Source organism: Aquarana catesbeiana, unplaced genomic scaffold (assembly GCF_042186555.1).
Source record: "Aquarana catesbeiana isolate 2022-GZ unplaced genomic scaffold, ASM4218655v1 unanchor86, whole genome shotgun sequence".
Lineage (NCBI taxonomy): Eukaryota > Metazoa > Chordata > Amphibia > Anura > Ranidae > Aquarana > Aquarana catesbeiana.
Window position 1 is genome coordinate 415,233 of NW_027362746.1, and position 13,228 is coordinate 428,460.

Consider the following 13,228-nt stretch of genomic DNA (forward strand, 5'->3'; position numbering starts at 1 on the left):
ACCGCTATCTGCTTTTTGGCTCACACCACCCACTGGAACCCAAGCTGGGGCTTCTTAGGACTCTGCAATATCGGGCTGACGCGGTAACAACAAAAAGAGTCTACAGACCCTCTCAGGTGTGCTTTGAAAGCTTGTGGCTAGCCAGACTGGGTCTTGGCTAAACATCCACAAGGTCACGAAAACAAACTGGGGAGAAGCAGAACATTTGGAGAAATATAGTCACCCCCGTAAGCCACTGGAGTGTCAGAAAAACTCCGGAGGATCTTTAACAACAATTGCATCGCTGTGTACTTCAAGTCCAGCAATACACTGGGACGGAAGCTTGTACATCGGCACTATCTGCACTGCCCATTTTGAACATCGCTCTAGCTAGCCAAGCGATTTGACAACAATTGTCACCTTTAGCCACGCCGATCTAGGCACCAATAGCTATGCAGGCTTCCTGCCACCAACAATGGGATCATCTAACTTGAACAGGGCGGTTCTACAATTTTCACACCTCCCCCTGTTCTTGGACAATCAACATCGACACATTCACATGGTGATTGTCTTAAGGTGTGACTAGAAGTGCTGCAGTTATCTTCCTGAGCCAAAGAAGTGGCTCGATCAACTATGTAAACCTCTTCAACAAACGGCTAGTACATTTGCAAGGGTCTCCAGTGAACGCTTGTTTGTCTGCTCAGTTGCCGGTCACCTGAAGAGAGCCAAAGGACACGCTTTGTTTTAGCCTTCGGGCCCCACTGAGGTAATGGAGAAAACATGAGCGTCCCTGGGTGGGCTCGAACCACCAACCTTTCGGTTAACAGCCGAACGCGCTAACCGATTGCGCCACAGAGACTGCACGCCGAGGGCCGGCGCACCGGCCGAGGGAGACATGAATAATAAAAACAAAGTTCCTTAAAAGGCTTCCCAATTGCACATTTCTAGAGTGCCTTCTAGAGTGCCTTCTAGTTAAAGGGGGAGAGAGGCAGGGTAAAAGAGGGCATCCTTCGAGCCGGAATCGAACCAGCGACCTAAGGATTACTACGTTGACGCTACAGTCCTCCGCTCTACCAGCTGAGCTATCGAAGGGGCCGCCGGTAGGTCGTAGCCCGTGACACCTTGCATTCAAAGCCAGCGCTTTGCCCTTTGCGTTAGTCCTTCTGCCTTGAGGGATTGGTCTATGCCGCCTCTGCCTGAAAGGTCAAATGCCTTGGCAGCTGTGATGTGGGAAAGCTCGGCTTCACGTTTTGCACAGCGAGAAAACACAATCGAAGCACCTACCGCGTTTTGTTGGGAGCCCAAAAACCACAGCAGCAACGGTGATGTACCTCCCTGACAGCAAGTAAGCGCAGGAGTGTTTGGAAGCGCATTGCGTCTATCAAAACAAATTGGGCCGAAAGTTAGCAAAAAGTGTTTGGCGTCAGTTGGTAGCAAGAGGCCACACGGGAGGCAGCGTCTTAGCCCGGCTAGCTCAGTCGGTAGAGCATGAGACTCTTAATCTCAGGGTCGTGGGTTCGAGCCCCACGTTGGGCGTATGGCATCGCAACGTTTTGGCCCAGTCAGTGGCATTCATGCGCACTGCACGGCCCCACCTTTACCATATCGACTGGCTTCTCTTCCATTCCCTCTACAAACGGGGAAATGTTTCGAGCTTATCTTTCTAGTGGTCAATTCGTATGGCAGCAAGTTGACCTTGCGCTGGGGCGTGGTTCTTATCAGCGCCACGTGTGACACGAATTGGATAGAGATAGTGGCACAGGCCCCGGACAGCCTTGCGTTGGTGGTATAGTGGTGAGCATAGCTGCCTTCCAAGCAGTTGACCCGGGTTCGATTCCCGGCCAACGCACTCCTATCCCTTTTTGGCCTTGCAAAGCGGCCCTAAGCAAAGACCCAAGTCATCCAGGTCCTTGAAGAAAGCTCCTAAGATATCCTGGCTTAGCGACAACTGTGGAGACTTTCTTCGGCATTCGAAAAGTCTCTGGCCTTATGCTTTAACTCGCTCAGGAGGTCCAGCATTATCCAGGGCCAAGGTTCAGCCATTTTGACTACTGATTCCCAAAGAGAATCAACTCTGTCACACACAACATTGCTAAGTATCTGGCAACAACGCTAACACCCTTAGCTGGCATCATATTGCACCATTTGCTATTCGGTGACGAAGGCATCGAATAGCAAATGACCCGCTTTGGACTGTGTCTTGCAAGGCAAGGAAAGGGGTGCATTTGGGCAAGGAGGCCTACAGGAAACCTACCCACACACACCGCTATCTGCTTTTTGGCTCACACCACCCACTGGAACCCAAGCTGGGGCTTCTTAGGACTCTGCAATATCGGGCTGACGCGGTAACAACAAAAAGAGTCTACAGACCCTCTCAGGTGTGCTTTGAAAGCTTGTGGCTAGCCAGACTGGGTCTTGGCTAAACATCCACAAGGTCACGAAAACAAACTGGGGAGAAGCAGAACATTTGGAGAAATATAGTCACCCCCGTAAGCCACTGGAGTGTCAGAAAAACTCCGGAGGATCTTTAACAACAATTGCATCGCTGTGTACTTCAAGTCCAGCAATACACTGGGACGGAAGCTTGTACATCGGCACTATCTGCACTGCCCATTTTGAACATCGCTCTAGCTAGCCAAGCGATTTGACAACAATTGTCACCTTTAGCCACGCCGATCTAGGCACCAATAGCTATGCAGGCTTCCTGCCACCAACAATGGGATCATCTAACTTGAACAGGGCGGTTCTACAATTTTCACACCTCCCCCTGTTCTTGGACAATCAACATCGACACATTCACATGGTGATTGTCTTAAGGTGTGACTAGAAGTGCTGCAGTTATCTTCCTGAGCCAAAGAAGTGGCTCGATCAACTATGTAAACCTCTTCAACAAACGGCTAGTACATTTGCAAGGGTCTCCAGTGAACGCTTGTTTGTCTGCTCAGTTGCCGGTCACCTGAAGAGAGCCAAAGGACACGCTTTGTTTTAGCCTTCGGGCCCCACTGAGGTAATGGAGAAAACATGAGCGTCCCTGGGTGGGCTCGAACCACCAACCTTTCGGTTAACAGCCGAACGCGCTAACCGATTGCGCCACAGAGACTGCACGCCGGCGCACCGGCCGAGGGAGACATGAATAATAAAAACAAAGTTCCTTAAAAGGCTTCCCAATTGCACATTTCTAGAGTGCCTTCTAGAGTGCCTTCTAGTTAAAGGGGGAGAGAGGCAGGGTAAAAGAGGGCATCCTTCGAGCCGGAATCGAACCAGCGACCTAAGGATTACTACGTTGACGCTACAGTCCTCCGCTCTACCAGCTGAGCTATCGAAGGGGCCGCCGGTGGGTCGTAGCCCGTGACTCCTTGCATTCAAAGCCAGCGCTTTGCCCTTTGCGTTAGTCCTTCTGCCTTGAGGGATTGGTCTATGCCGCCTCTGCCTGAAAGGTCAAATGCCTTGGCAGCTGTGATGTGGGAAAGCTCGGCTTCACGTTTTGCACAGCGAGAAAACACAATCGAAGCACCTACCGCGTTTTGTTGGGAGCCCAAAAACCACAGCAGCAACGGTGATGTACCTCCCTGACAGCAAGTAAGCGCAGGAGTGTTTGGAAGCGCATTGCGTCTATCAAAACAAATTGGGCCGAAAGTTAGCAAAAAGTGTTTGGCGTCAGTTAGTAGCAAGAGGCCACACGGGAGGCAGCGTCTTAGCCCGGCTAGCTCAGTCGGTAGAGCATGAGACTCTTAATCTCAGGGTCGTGGGTTCGAGCCCCACGTTGGGCGTATGGCATCGCAACGTTTTGGCCCAGTCAGTGGCATTCATGCGCACTGCACGGCCCCACCTTTACCATATCGACTGGCTTCTCTTCCATTCCCTCTACAAACGGGGAAATGTTTCGAGCTTATCTTTCTAGTGGTCAATTCGTATGGCAGCAAGTTGACCTTGCGCTGGGGCGTGGTTCTTATCAGCGCCACGTGTGACACGAATTGGATAGAGATAGTGGCACAGGCCCCGGACAGCCTTGCGTTGGTGGTATAGTGGTGAGCATAGCTGCCTTCCAAGCAGTTGACCCGGGTTCGATTCCCGGCCAACGCACTCCTATCCCTTTTTGGCCTTGCAAAGCGGCCCTAAGCAAAGACCCAAGTCATCCAGGTCCTTGAAGAAAGCTCCTAAGATATCCTGGCTTAGCGACAACTGTGGAGACTTTCTTCGGCATTCGAAAAGTCTCTGGCCTTATGCTTTAACTCGCTCAGGAGGTCCAGCATTATCCAGGGCCAAGGTTTAGCCATTTTGACTACTGATTCCCAAAGAGAATCAACTCTGTCACACACAACATTGCTAAGTATCTGGCAACAACGCTAACACCCTTAGCTGGCATCATATTGCACCATTTGCTATTCGGTGACGAAGGCATCGAATAGCAAATGACCCGCTTTGGACTGTGTCTTGCAAGGCAAGGAAAGGGGTGCATTTGGGCAAGGAGGCCTACAGGAAACCTACCCACACACACCGCTATCTGCTTTTTGGCTCACACCACCCACTGGAACCCAAGCTGGGGCTTCTTAGGACTCTGCAATATCGGGCTGACGCGGTAACAACAAAAAGAGTCTACAGACCCTCTCAGGTGTGCTTTGAAAGCTTGTGGCTAGCCAGACTGGGTCTTGGCTAAACATCCACAAGGTCACGAAAACAAACTGGGGAGAAGCAGAACATTTGGAGAAATATAGTCACCCCCGTAAGCCACTGGAGTGTCAGAAAAACTCCGGAGGATCTTTAACAACAATTGCATCGCTGTGTACTTCAAGTCCAGCAATACACTGGGACGGAAGCTTGTACATCGGCACTATCTGCACTGCCCATTTTGAACATCGCTCTAGCTAGCCAAGCGATTTGACAACAATTGTCACCTTTAGCCACGCCGATCTAGGCACCAATAGCTATGCAGGCTTCCTGCCACCAACAATGGGATCATCTAACTTGAACAGGGCGGTTCTACAATTTTCACACCTCCCCCTGTTCTTGGACAATCAACATCGACACATTCACATGGTGATTGTCTTAAGGTGTGACTAGAAGTGCTGCAGTTATCTTCCTGAGCCAAAGAAGTGGCTCGATCAACTATGTAAACCTCTTCAACAAACGGCTAGTACATTTGCAAGGGTCTCCAGTGAACGCTTGTTTGTCTGCTCAGTTGCCGGTCACCTGAAGAGAGCCAAAGGACACGCTTTGTTTTAGCCTTCGGGCCCCACTGAGGTAATGGAGAAAACATGAGCGTCCCTGGGTGGGCTCGAACCACCAACCTTTCGGTTAACAGCCGAACGCGCTAACCGATTGCGCCACAGAGACTGCACGCCGAGGGCCGGCGCACCGGCCGAGGGAGACATGAATAATAAAAACAAAGTTCCTTAAAAGGCTTCCCAATTGCACATTTCTAGAGTGCCTTCTAGAGTGCCTTCTAGTTAAAGGGGGAGAGAGGCAGGGTAAAAGAGGGCATCCTTCGAGCCGGAATCGAACCAGCGACCTAAGGATTACTACGTTGACGCTACAGTCCTCCGCTCTACCAGCTGAGCTATCGAAGGGGCCGCCGGTGGGTCGTAGCCCGTGACTCCTTGCATTCAAAGCCAGCGCTTTGCCCTTTGCGTTAGTCCTTCTGCCTTGAGGGATTGGTCTATGCCGCCTCTGCCTGAAAGGTCAAATGCCTTGGCAGCTGTGATGTGGGAAAGCTCAGCTTCACGTTTTGCACAGCGAGAAAACACAATCGAAGCACCTACCGCGTTTTGTTGGGAGCCCAAAAACCACAGCAGCAACGGTGATGTACCTCCCTGACAGCAAGTAAGCGCAGGAGTGTTTGGAAGCGCATTGCGTCTATCAAAACAAATTGGGCCGAAAGTTAGCAAAAAGTGTTTGGCGTCAGTTGGTAGCAAGAGGCCACACGGGAGGCAGCGTCTTAGCCCGGCTAGCTCAGTCGGTAGAGCATGAGACTCTTAATCTCAGGGTCGTGGGTTCGAGCCCCACGTTGGGCGTATGGCATCGCAACGTTTTGGCCCAGTCAGTGGCATTCATGCGCACTGCACGGCCCCACCTTTACCATATCGACTGGCTTCTCTTCCATTCCCTCTACAAACGGGGAAATGTTTCGAGCTTATCTTTCTAGTGGTCAATTCGTATGGCAGCAAGTTGACCTTGCGCTGGGGCGTGGTTCTTATCAGCGCCACGTGTGACACGAATTGGATAGAGATAGTGGCACAGGCCCCGGACAGCCTTGGGTTGGTGGTATAGTGGTGAGCATAGCTGCCTTCCAAGCAGTTGACCCGGGTTCGATTCCCGGCCAACGCACTCCTATCCCTTTTTGGCCTTGCAAAGCGGCCCTAAGCAAAGACCCAAGTCATCCAGGTCCTTGAAGAAAGCTCCTAAGATATCCTGGCTTAGCGACAACTGTGGAGACTTTCTTCGGCATTCGAAAAGTCTCTGGCCTTATGCTTTAACTCGCTCAGGAGGTCCAGCATTATCCAGGGCCAAGGTTCAGCCATTTTGACTACTGATTCCCAAAGAGAATCAACTCTGTCACACACAACATTGCTAAGTATCTGGCAACAACGCTAACACCCTTAGCTGGCATCATATTGCACCATTTGCTATTCGGTGACGAAGGCATCGAATAGCAAATGACCCGCTTTGGACTGTGTCTTGCAAGGCAAGGAAAGGGGTGCATTTGGGCAAGGAGGCCTACAGGAAACCTACCCACACACACCGCTATCTGCTTTTTGGCTCACACCACCCACTGGAACCCAAGCTGGGGCTTCTTAGGACTCTGCAATATCGGGCTGACGCGGTAACAACAAAAAGAGTCTACAGACCCTCTCAGGTGTGCTTTGAAAGCTTGTGGCTAGCCAGACTGGGTCTTGGCTAAACATCCACAAGGTCACGAAAACAAACTGGGGAGAAGCAGAACATTTGGAGAAATATAGTCACCCCCGTAAGCCACTGGAGTGTCAGAAAAACTCTGGAGGATCTTTAACAACAATTGCATCGCTGTGTACTTCAAGTCCAGCAATACACTGGGACGGAAGCTTGTACATCGGCACTATCTGCACTGCCCATTTTGAACATCGCTCTAGCTAGCCAAGCGATTTGACAACAATTGTCACCTTTAGCCACGCCGATCTAGGCACCAATAGCTATGCAGGCTTCCTGCCACCAACAATGGGATCATCTAACTTGAACAGGGCGGTTCTACAATTTTCACACCTCCCCCTGTTCTTGGACAATCAACATCGACACATTCACATGGTGATTGTCTTAAGGTGTGACTAGAAGTGCTGCAGTTATCTTCCTGAGCCAAAGAAGTGGCTCGATCAACTATGTAAACCTCTTCAACAAACGGCTAGTACATTTGCAAGGGTCTCCAGTGAACGCTTGTTTGTCTGCTCAGTTGCCGGTCACCTGAAGAGAGCCAAAGGACACGCTTTGTTTTAGCCTTCGGGCCCCACTGAGGTAATGGAGAAAACATGAGCGTCCCTGGGTGGGCTCGAACCACCAACCTTTCGGTTAACAGCCGAACGCGCTAACCGATTGCGCCACAGAGACTGCACGCCGAGGGCCGGCGCACCGGCCGAGGGAGACATGAATAATAAAAACAAAGTTCCTTAAAAGGCTTCCCAATTGCACATTTCTAGAGTGCCTTCTAGAGTGCCTTCTAGTTAAAGGGGGAGAGAGGCAGGGTAAAAGAGGGCATCCTTCGAGCCGGAATGGAACCAGCGACCTAAGGATTACTACGTTGACGCTACAGTCCTCCGCTCTACCAGCTGAGCTATCGAAGGGGCCGCCGGTGGGTCGTAGCCCGTGACTCCTTGCATTCAAAGCCAGCGCTTTGCCCTTTGCGTTAGTCCTTCTGCCTTGAGGGATTGGTCTATGCCGCCTCTGCCTGAAAGGTCAAATGCCTTGGCAGCTGTGATGTGGGAAAGCTCGGCTTCACGTTTTGCACAGCGAGAAAACACAATCGAAGCACCTACCGCGTTTTGTTGGGAGCCCAAAAACCACAGCAGCAACGGTGATGTACCTCCCTGACAGCAAGTAAGCGCAGGAGTGTTTGGAAGCGCATTGCGTCTATCAAAACAAATTGGGCCGAAAGTTAGCAAAAAGTGTTTGGCGTCAGTTGGTAGCAAGAGGCCACACGGGAGGCAGCGTCTTAGCCCGGCTAGCTCAGTCGGTAGAGCATGAGACTCTTAATCTCAGGGTCGTGGGTTCGAGCCCCACGTTGGGCGTATGGCATCGCAACGTTTTGGCCCAGTCAGTGGCATTCATGCGCACTGCACGGCCCCACCTTTACCATATCGACTGGCTTCTCTTCCATTCCCTCTACAAACGGGGAAATGTTTCGAGCTTATCTTTCTAGTGGTCAATTCGTATGGCAGCAAGTTGACCTTGCGCTGGGGCGTGGTTCTTATCAGCGCCACGTGTGACACGAATTGGATAGAGATAGTGGCACAGGCCCCGGACAGCCTTGCGTTGGTGGTATAGTGGTGAGCATAGCTGCCTTCCAAGCAGTTGACCCGGGTTCGATTCCCGGCCAACGCACTCCTATCCCTTTTTGGCCTTGCAAAGCGGCCCTAAGCAAAGACCCAAGTCATCCAGGTCCTTGAAGAAAGCTCTTAAGATATCCTGGCTTAGCGACAACTGTGGAGACTTTCTTCGGCATTCGAAAAGTCTCTGGCCTTATGCTTTAACTTGCTCAGGAGGTCCAGCATTATCCAGGGCCAAGGTTCAGCCATTTTGACTACTGATTCCCAAAGAGAATCAACTCTGTCACACACAACATTGCTAAGTATCTGGCAACAACGCTAACACCCTTAGCTGGCATCATATTGCACCATTTGCTATTCGGTGACGAAGGCATCGAATAGCAAATGACCCGCTTTGGACTGTGTCTTGCAAGGCAAGGAAAGGGGTGCATTTGGGCAAGGAGGCCTACAGGAAACCTACCCACACACACCGCTATCTGCTTTTTGGCTCACACCACCCACTGGAACCCAAGCTGGGGCTTCTTAGGACTCTGCAATATCGGGCTGACGCGGTAACAACAAAAAGAGTCTACAGACCCTCTCAGGTGTGCTTTGAAAGCTTGTGGCTAGCCAGACTGGGTCTTGGCTAAACATCCACAAGGTCACGAAAACAAACTGGGGAGAAGCAGAACATTTGGAGAAATATAGTCACCCCCGTAAGCCACTGGAGTGTCAGAAAAACTCCGGAGGATCTTTAACAACAATTGCATCGCTGTGTACTTCAAGTCCAGCAATACACTGGGACGGAAGCTTGTACATCGGCACTATCTGCACTGCCCATTTTGAACATCGCTCTAGCTAGCCAAGCGATTTGACAACAATTGTCACCTTTAGCCACGCCGATCTAGGCACCAATAGCTATGCAGGCTTCCTGCCACCAACAATGGGATCATCTAACTTGAACAGGGCGGTTCTACAATTTTCACACCTCCCCCTGTTCTTGGACAATCAACATCGACACATTCACATGGTGATTGTCTTAAGGTGTGACTAGAAGTGCTGCAGTTATCTTCCTGAGCCAAAGAAGTGGCTCGATCAACTATGTAAACCTCTTCAACAAACGGCTAGTACATTTGCAAGGGTCTCCAGTGAACGCTTGTTTGTCTGCTCAGTTGCCGGTCACCTGAAGAGAGCCAAAGGACACGCTTTGTTTTAGCCTTCGGGCCCCACTGAGGTAATGGAGAAAACATGAGCGTCCCTGGGTGGGCTCGAACCACCAACCTTTCGGTTAACAGCCGAACGCGCTAACCGATTGCGCCACAGAGACTGCACGCCGAGGGCCGGCACACCGGCCGAGGGAGACATGAATAATAAAAACAAAGTTCCTTAAAAGGCTTCCCAATTGCACATTTCTAGAGTGCCTTCTAGAGTGCCTTCTAGTTAAAGGGGGAGAGAGGCAGGGTAAAAGAGGGCATCCTTCGAGCCGGAATCGAACCAGCGACCTAAGGATTACTACGTTGACGCTACAGTCCTCCGCTCTACCAGCTGAGCTATCGAAGGGGCCGCCGGTGGGTCGTAGCCCGTGACTCCTTGCATTCAAAGCCAGCGCTTTGCCCTTTGCGTTAGTCCTTCTGCCTTGAGGGATTGGTCTATGCCGCCTCTGCCTGAAAGGTCAAATGCCTTGGCAGCTGTGATGTGGGAAAGCTCGGCTTCACGTTTTGCACAGCGAGAAAACACAATCGAAGCACCTACCGCGTTTTGTTGGGAGCCCAAAAACCACAGCAGCAACGGTGATGTACCTCCCTGACAGCAAGTAAGCGCAGGAGTGTTTGGAAGCGCATTGCGTCTATCAAAACAAATTGGGCCGAAAGTTAGCAAAAAGTGTTTGGCGTCAGTTGGTAGCAAGAGGCCACACGGGAGGCAGCGTCTTAGCCCGGCTAGCTCAGTCGGTAGAGCATGAGACTCTTAATCTCAGGGTCGTGGGTTCGAGCCCCACGTTGGGCGTATGGCATCGCAACGTTTTGGCCCAGTCAGTGGCATTCATGCGCACTGCACGGCCCCACCTTTACCATATCGACTGGCTTCTCTTCCATTCCCTCTACAAACGGGGAAATGTTTCGAGCTTATCTTTCTAGTGGTCAATTCGTATGGCAGCAAGTTGACCTTGCGCTGGGGCGTGGTTCTTATCAGCGCCACGTGTGACACGAATTGGATAGAGATAGTGGCACAGGCCCCGGACAGCCTTGGGTTGGTGGTATAGTGGTGAGCATAGCTGCCTTCCAAGCAGTTGACCCGGGTTCGATTCCCGGCCAACGCACTCCTATCCCTTTTTGGCCTTGCAAAGCGGCCCTAAGCAAAGACCCAAGTCATCCAGGTCCTTGAAGAAAGCTCCTAAGATATCCTGGCTTAGCGACAACTGTGGAGACTTTCTTCGGCATTCGAAAAGTCTCTGGCCTTATGCTTTAACTCGCTCAGGAGGTCCAGCATTATCCAGGGCCAAGGTTCAGCCATTTTGACTACTGATTCCCAAAGAGAATCAACTCTGTCACACACAACATTGCTAAGTATCTGGCAACAACGCTAACACCCTTAGCTGGCATCATATTGCACCATTTGCTATTCGGTGACGAAGGCATCGAATAGCAAATGACCCGCTTTGGACTGTGTCTTGCAAGGCAAGGAAAGGGGTGCATTTGGGCAAGGAGGCCTACAGGAAACCTACCCACACACACCGCTATCTGCTTTTTGGCTCACACCACCCACTGGAACCCAAGCTGGGGCTTCTTAGGACTCTGCAATATCGGGCTGACGCGGTAACAACAAAAAGAGTCTACAGACCCTCTCAGGTGTGCTTTGAAAGCTTGTGGCTAGCCAGACTGGGTCTTGGCTAAACATCCACAAGGTCACGAAAACAAACTGGGGAGAAGCAGAACATTTGGAGAAATATAGTCACCCCCGTAAGCCACTGGAGTGTCAGAAAAACTCCGGAGGATCTTTAACAACAATTGCATCGCTGTGTACTTCAAGTCCAGCAATACACTGGGACGGAAGCTTGTACATCGGCACTATCTGCACTGCCCATTTTGAACATCGCTCTAGCTAGCCAAGCGATTTGACAACAATTGTCACCTTTAGCCACGCCGATCTAGGCACCAATAGCTATGCAGGCTTCCTGCCACCAACAATGGGATCATCTAACTTGAACAGGGCGGTTCTACAATTTTCACACCTCCCCCTGTTCTTGGACAATCAACATCGACACATTCACATGGTGATTGTCTTAAGGTGTGACTAGAAGTGCTGCAGTTATCTTCCTGAGCCAAAGAAGTGGCTCGATCAACTATGTAAACCTCTTCAACAAACGGCTAGTACATTTGCAAGGGTCTCCAGTGAACGCTTGTTTGTCTGCTCAGTTGCCGGTCACCTGAAGAGAGCCAAAGGACACGCTTTGTTTTAGCCTTCGGGCCCCACTGAGGTAATGGAGAAAACATGAGCGTCCCTGGGTGGGCTCGAACCACCAACCTTTCGGTTAACAGCCGAACGCGCTAACCGATTGCGCCACAGAGACTGCACGCCGAGGGCCGGCGCACCGGCCGAGGGAGACATGAATAATAAAAACAAAGTTCCTTAAAAGGCTTCCCAATTGCACATTTCTAGAGTGCCTTCTAGAGTGCCTTCTAGTTAAAGGGGGAGAGAGGCAGGGTAAAAGAGGGCATCCTTCGAGCCGGAATCGAACCAGCGACCTAAGGATTACTACGTTGACGCTACAGTCCTCCGCTCTACCAGCTGAGCTATCGAAGGAGCCGCCGGTGGGTCGTAGCCCGTGACTCCTTGCATTCAAAGCCAGCGCTTTGCCCTTTGCGTTAGTCCTTCTGCCTTGAGGGATTGGTCTATGCCGCCTCTGCCTGAAAGGTCAAATGCCTTGGCAGCTGTGATGTGGGAAAGCTCGGCTTCACGTTTTGCACAGCGAGAAAACACAATCGAAGCACCTACCGCGTTTTGTTGGGAGCCCAAAAACCACAGCAGCAACGGTGATGTACCTCCCTGACAGCAAGTAAGCGCAGGAGTGTTTGGAAGCGCATTGCGTCTATCAAAACAAATTGGGCCGAAAGTTAGCAAAAAGTGTTTGGCGTCAGTTGGTAGCAAGAGGCCACACGGGAGGCAGCGTCTTAGCCCGGCTAGCTCAGTCGGTAGAGCATGAGACTCTTAATCTCAGGGTCGTGGGTTCGAGCCCCACGTTGGGCGTATGGCATCGCAACGTTTTGGCCCAGTCAGTGGCATTCATGCGCACTGCACGGCCCCACCTTTACCATATCGACTGGCTTCTCTTCCATTCCCTCTACAAACGGGGAAATGTTTCGAGCTTATCTTTCTAGTGGTCAATTCGTATGGCAGCAAGTTGACCTTGCGCTGGGGCGTGGTTCTTATCAGCGCCACGTGTGACACGAATTGGATAGAGATAGTGGCACAGGCCCCGGACAGCCTTGCGTTGGTGGTATAGTGGTGAGCATAGCTGCCTTCCAAGCAGTTGACCCGGGTTCGATTCCCGGCCAACGCACTCCTATCCCTTTTTGGCCTTGCAAAGCGGCCCTAAGCAAAGACCCAAGTCATCCAGGTCCTTGAAGAAAGCTCCTAAGATATCCTGGCTTAGCGACAACTGTGGAGACTTTCTTCGGCATTCGAAAAGTCTCTGGCCTTATGCTTTAACTCGCTCAGGAGGTCCAGCATTATCCAGGGCCAAGGTTCAGCCATTTTGACTA

General features: G+C 51.3%; 11 non-coding genes across 11 annotated transcripts; all 11 read right to left on the reverse strand.

Moving 5' to 3' along the window:
* Positions 1–764: 764 nt before the first annotated feature.
* On the reverse strand, positions 765–838 carry TRNAN-GUU (transfer RNA asparagine (anticodon GUU)). Its single transcript has one exon. It is a non-coding gene; the product is annotated as a tRNA-Asn (tRNA).
* Positions 839–985: 147 nt separating this feature from the next.
* Positions 986–1,071, reverse strand: TRNAY-GUA (transfer RNA tyrosine (anticodon GUA)). The gene is given in 2 exon segments: positions 986–1,021; positions 1,035–1,071. It is a non-coding gene; the product is annotated as a tRNA-Tyr (tRNA).
* A 1,934-nt stretch (positions 1,072–3,005) lies between these two features.
* On the reverse strand, positions 3,006–3,079 carry TRNAN-GUU (transfer RNA asparagine (anticodon GUU)). Its single transcript has one exon. It is a non-coding gene; the product is annotated as a tRNA-Asn (tRNA).
* A 140-nt stretch (positions 3,080–3,219) lies between these two features.
* On the reverse strand, positions 3,220–3,305 carry TRNAY-GUA (transfer RNA tyrosine (anticodon GUA)). The gene is given in 2 exon segments: positions 3,220–3,255; positions 3,269–3,305. It is a non-coding gene; the product is annotated as a tRNA-Tyr (tRNA).
* A 1,934-nt stretch (positions 3,306–5,239) lies between these two features.
* TRNAN-GUU (transfer RNA asparagine (anticodon GUU)) lies at positions 5,240–5,313 on the reverse strand. The gene has a single exon. It is a non-coding gene; the product is annotated as a tRNA-Asn (tRNA).
* Positions 5,314–5,460: 147 nt separating this feature from the next.
* On the reverse strand, positions 5,461–5,546 carry TRNAY-GUA (transfer RNA tyrosine (anticodon GUA)). Its single transcript is given in 2 exon segments — positions 5,461–5,496; positions 5,510–5,546. It is a non-coding gene; the product is annotated as a tRNA-Tyr (tRNA).
* Positions 5,547–7,480: 1,934 nt separating this feature from the next.
* Positions 7,481–7,554, reverse strand: TRNAN-GUU (transfer RNA asparagine (anticodon GUU)). The gene has a single exon. It is a non-coding gene; the product is annotated as a tRNA-Asn (tRNA).
* Positions 7,555–9,721: 2,167 nt separating this feature from the next.
* Positions 9,722–9,795, reverse strand: TRNAN-GUU (transfer RNA asparagine (anticodon GUU)). The gene has a single exon. It is a non-coding gene; the product is annotated as a tRNA-Asn (tRNA).
* Positions 9,796–9,942: 147 nt separating this feature from the next.
* On the reverse strand, positions 9,943–10,028 carry TRNAY-GUA (transfer RNA tyrosine (anticodon GUA)). The gene is given in 2 exon segments: positions 9,943–9,978; positions 9,992–10,028. It is a non-coding gene; the product is annotated as a tRNA-Tyr (tRNA).
* Positions 10,029–11,962: 1,934 nt separating this feature from the next.
* TRNAN-GUU (transfer RNA asparagine (anticodon GUU)) lies at positions 11,963–12,036 on the reverse strand. The gene has a single exon. It is a non-coding gene; the product is annotated as a tRNA-Asn (tRNA).
* Positions 12,037–12,183: 147 nt separating this feature from the next.
* Positions 12,184–12,269, reverse strand: TRNAY-GUA (transfer RNA tyrosine (anticodon GUA)). The gene is given in 2 exon segments: positions 12,184–12,219; positions 12,233–12,269. It is a non-coding gene; the product is annotated as a tRNA-Tyr (tRNA).
* Between the last annotated feature and the right edge of the window lie 959 nt (positions 12,270–13,228).